Here is a 5026-nt window from a genome sequence, read left to right on the forward strand (position 1 = left end):
ATCTTCTTCACCTTTTCCTTACTTACTTTTCAATCTCTCATCGTATCTTTTGTTTCTTTCATAACCTCCCTTCCACATTACGCTTTAAAGCTCTACTGTGATACCTGCACCTCTGGTGCATACTAAATCTAGCGAAAGCTTCATATTGACTTTTTACGACTTAGTTCTATGGCACGATCTGAAAACAAAAGAAGGTAACATTTCCTAAATGCCTCATAGCCTCTCAATTATAAATGTGGCGCGCAACACATCCATAAGTGAGACTTTACTAGGCACAGCTTTATAGACTCCCTAGGACACGACCCGCTCTGATACCACTTTGTCACGCCCTAACCCTAGGAGGCGTGGCTGGCACCCGGTGCCGTATTGGCCCGAACGAACCACTCTGTAATTCATTAATTCCTTTTGTAACTATCATGGGCCAACATGGTTACAACTCGTAACATATAACTATAAGTAGGCAACACTGTATCGATAAGCTATCGTTCTTAAATCATGAATACATATGGGTCGTCAAGGCCTCTGACATATTGTACAAAATGAACGTTTGTCTACAAAGCCTTTAGGATTATTCAACATCAAATGGGACAAGGTACCGGCCTACCCACAAGTCTATAGAAAAACTCTAACATGATGACTCATAGACTCGGCTGCACTCCGAATGAGGTGGAGTCTTACCAATCCTTCGCTGAATGCAAACCTCGTTTACTGTGAGGACTCATCAAAGTGTTTATCTATACCTGCAGGCATGAATGCAACATCTCCAATAAAAGGACGTTAGTACGAATAATGTACCAAATATGTAAGGCATGTACTGAAAGCTGAAACTGAACTAATAATATAATAAGTGAAAGCAACTGGAAGTCAAAGATAATCTGAAGATATGCTTACCTGCTGATACTGACTTAACTCTCTCAATATAGTAAGTAAAATAGACGTCCGGCCCTATAAGGCTCGGTATATATATTTATATAACTGCCCTGCCATACTAGACTCGCCCATAGGCGCTCGACCAAAATAGGCTTTGTATCTCGACCAACTAGGCTCGCTCATATGCGCTCGACCACAGTAGGCTCGGTATATATATAACTGCTCTGCCGTAGTAGGCTCGCTCATAGGCACTCGGCCATACTAGGCTCTGTATCTCGGCTAACTGGGCTCGCTCATAGGCGCTCGGCCACAGTAGGCTCGATATATAACTTACCATCTGATCAGAGGTTGCCCAATAGGGGCCTGCCCATCGATTATAGCTCGATGGTAATGAAAATGTAAATTGTCTGCTCTCTTGACTGGAAGAAGGAAATACTCATCTGAATATGAATTCCCCATAAAGAGAATATGGTAATTTACAAAACTAGAAAAGATATACGTAACTTGGGAGACTAGCAAAATATACGCAAATTCCGGGATATGAATTTTTCTTTATGCCTCATTATCAAACTTGTATAATGATGAGATCATGCCAAAATGAAGGAAGGGCGTAGCCTTAACATACCTGGAGTAAGAAAATCCGTATAATATTCTTTGAGAATAAGTCCATGACTGTGACCGTCAAGATTCCAATACACTACAGCAATTCCAACTTTTACTTCTTTCATTTCTTAAATGTGCATAGTATTTCCCTTCAACAAAATTGTCTCATAGACAATCAAAGGAAGTCAAACAATATGGGAAGTAAGTACAGCTCGTTCTTCTTCCTTTTCACTAGGATAGTCTTTTTATTATGATGACCTTTCAGTTCTTCCTATCTTTACTCTTTGACTTGGAAAGCATGAAAGGAGAGACAAATTGCTTAATATTTCCTACACTATTTCATCTCTCAAGGAACCAAACATTGCACCAGCAGAGAGAGGGGAAAACACAAACGAAAAGGAAACACCTTAAAGGTAGCTTGTAAACCATCTAGACACTTTCAAGGTTCTTCAGAGATTTCAACATAGATGAAAGCAGACTTGTATTTCTAACCTCCACTAAGACAACAATTCATTCCATCACCTTGGTATCACTTTTACATGGATTTGTATTTCCTCACATATATTGAATAATCCATCAATATATTGTCGAACAAGGGTGTATGAATACATTTTTAGGGGAAAAAAAAGGAATTAAGAAAATAGACCTTACCAGCGCATAAGTAGTAAGAGGTACTCTGACAAAAAGAGGAGTATGTATGGTACTTGTATCTTGAATGACATGCTAGTTGGTATGGTTCACATATTTTTATACATAAACTAGACAAGTGTAATTATATGAGTGAATATCATGATCTATGAATTAAGAGTCATCACTTCCTAAGGCAAAGGCTGCCACGTGGGGGTGAGAGAAAATTTTAATTTTTATCCGATATATTAGTTAATTAGGTAATGTCCCGTTACCCGGTAGTTTACCAATTATCCGTATAATTAAGAATTGTCTCAAATTACTTAAAATTCTGGCTTATTTTTAATACACTTTCTACATCATACTAATCCATAAATACCGGGTATTATAATTATGACTCGGACCGTATTTTATCCTAAATCGATAACCTTCAACGAAACTTATTTTATTTAACTCGTTTACCCTCTCATCTTCACGACTTTGCTTATCACTTGTTATAAACATCATAAATAATTATAACCCCAAAAAATATTAGTCTTGTCCTCATCTTAAAGTACTACTATTACAATATTAAAATAATAAATCATGGTACCATATAAAATCAATACATCTATTATTATTTTGTTAAAACATCTATGTAAAAAATACACACACACATACACACACACACACACACACACACACATATATATATATATATATATATATATATATATATATATATATATTTAACTCTTAATTTTGCTAACCTCGTATAAAGAGTACAAATTCTCGTACGATTAATTCTTAAAATGGTAAAAATATAACCTTTTTTTGTTTGTACTTGGTAAAATTATCCATATTCAGTGGTAGAAACATGAGTATTGAAATATTATTAGCTCGTCTGAACTCTTGTACAGAAAATGTGACTTGGTGGAGAACTTTACATTAACTGTTCAACTTTGCATTAGTCATATAATTTGGTTTCCGGCATAAATAAACCCTACCGTAACTTATGCAAAAAATTTAAGATATTGAAACAAGCTATTAAAAGAGAGTACACCTACCCATATTAGAGCACCTAACGTTACTAAATTTCCTTCCAAGTAAAGAGATTGATAGGATAGATAAACTATAACTTTTTAACAAGTGAAAAAGATGATAATATTATATGGTAAGAAGTTTTAATAATTTTTTTAGCTGGCATAAAGGGTTTAAACTTACGGTGTATAACAATTATGATTCCTTTCAAATGTCTAAAACACTGCTATCAGAGACGTGCATTTGCTTGTTATGTTTGTGGAGGTAAAATGTGAGCCCCCTTAATTGTTCTTTACTTGACATTCCTAATTGTTTTGATTGTTGCCTAGATTTTTCTCCTTTATGCACCTTAGGATAGTCTAGAACTGCCTAAATTAGAGGTCCTAAATACCTCCAGCACCACAAGAAAAGGACGGGTAATGCACACATAGGATACATCTCAAGGTTGCTAGAACGCTTTAGGCTATGACCAACGGGAGGGTAAGTCGGTAGTAAAGGATATGATGACATGTGCGCTAATGCATCTTTCGAGGGTACTGCATTAGTTTTGGTGTCCACTGCCTTTTCTGTGTATTGAGGGGTATACTCTTGTTCTCGCCCTTTATTTGGCTTTTTCTCGACGTGATTGCAATGAAGGCTTTCAAGGTAGGATCAAACTCTTTATCTTCGCAAATCATTCCAATAACCGGTCCATTTTGTGAGCCGGTAATGGATTGTTGGTCACATTAGGAATTTCTTCATCGTTTAGCACTATCCGTTTCTACTCTATGACATTTTCAACAGCCCTTTTCAGTGTCCAACAGTCCTTAGTATCATGTCCTTCCACCCTAGAATGATAGGCACATTGGGTGCCAAGTCTATAAGAAGGTGACTTTGAGTTTTGCCTATTCAGGGGTACGGATTGTAGCAAACCCATTTGGACCAATTTAGGGAAAAGGCTAGAATATGTCTCACCAATAGGCGTGAAGTTTGTTCTCCTGGGTGGCTCCCGAGCACGAGCATTGTAAGGGAAATAATTTTGTGGAGGTCGGGGATTATACTGAGCTTGGTTAGGAGGGTTATTTCTAAGAGGTGGAGCTCTGTTTTGGTTAAACTTCTGTTGTGACCGAGCATATGGTTGGGCGTTCATTACTGCATACGCCTAAGGAGCCATAGTATAGGCCACATCCTGATGGGGATAATAATGTTGTGGGGTGCTTGGAGGGAAGTAACCTCTGGGTGGATGGGGGTTTCTTAAACTTGAGGCTGCCATTGCCACCTCTTCTTTCTTCTTTCTATTTGCTACACCTCCGGACCCCCCCCCCCCCCTTGAATTGATTGGGATGTAGCTCTTATGGCAGATTGGCTCAATATGCGCCCTGTTTTCAGACCATTCTCGACCATCTCACCAATCTTGATGGCCTCAGCAAACGGTTGCCCCATCGCAAACATCATATTCTGAAAGTAGTCAGCCTCTTGGGCTTGAAGAAAAACACTAACCAGTTCTGTTTCATCCATCGGGGGCTTGACCCTGGCCGCTTGTTTGCTCCATTTAACAACATAATCTTAGAAACTTTCCGATGACTTCTTCTTGAAATTCGACAGAGAAATCCTGTCAGGAGCTATGTCTATGTTATACTGAAACTACCTGACAAAATCTCAGGCCAGATCATCCCAAATGTGCCAAAGAGACATGTCCTAATCCATGTACCACTCGGAAGAAATGCCCACTAAACATTCTCCAAAATAAGCCATGAGAAGCTCCTCTTTTCCACATGCTCATCTCAGTTGATTGCAGTACCTCTTGAGGTGGGCTATGGGATCCCCATGCCCGTCATACTTTTCGAACTTTAGGGTCTTGAAACCCAGAGGTAAATTCACATGTGGGACATACACAGATCAACGTAGGATACGCTCTTTTGTCCGC

General features: G+C 38.5%; 1 long non-coding RNA gene across 1 annotated transcript; it reads right to left on the bottom strand.

The window, feature by feature from the left end:
- Positions 1-447: 447 nt before the first annotated feature.
- On the bottom strand, positions 448-2200 carry LOC107789324 (uncharacterized). Its single transcript, XR_001648827.2, has 2 exons — positions 1496-2200; positions 448-740 (listed from the first exon to the last, which is right to left on the bottom strand). It is a non-coding gene; the product is annotated as an uncharacterized LOC107789324 (long non-coding RNA).
- Positions 2201-5026: the final 2826 nt, after the last annotated feature.

The sequence above is a fragment of the Nicotiana tabacum genome, chromosome 1, assembly GCF_000715075.1.
Source record: "Nicotiana tabacum cultivar K326 chromosome 1, ASM71507v2, whole genome shotgun sequence".
NCBI classification, from domain to species: domain Eukaryota; kingdom Viridiplantae; phylum Streptophyta; class Magnoliopsida; order Solanales; family Solanaceae; genus Nicotiana; species Nicotiana tabacum.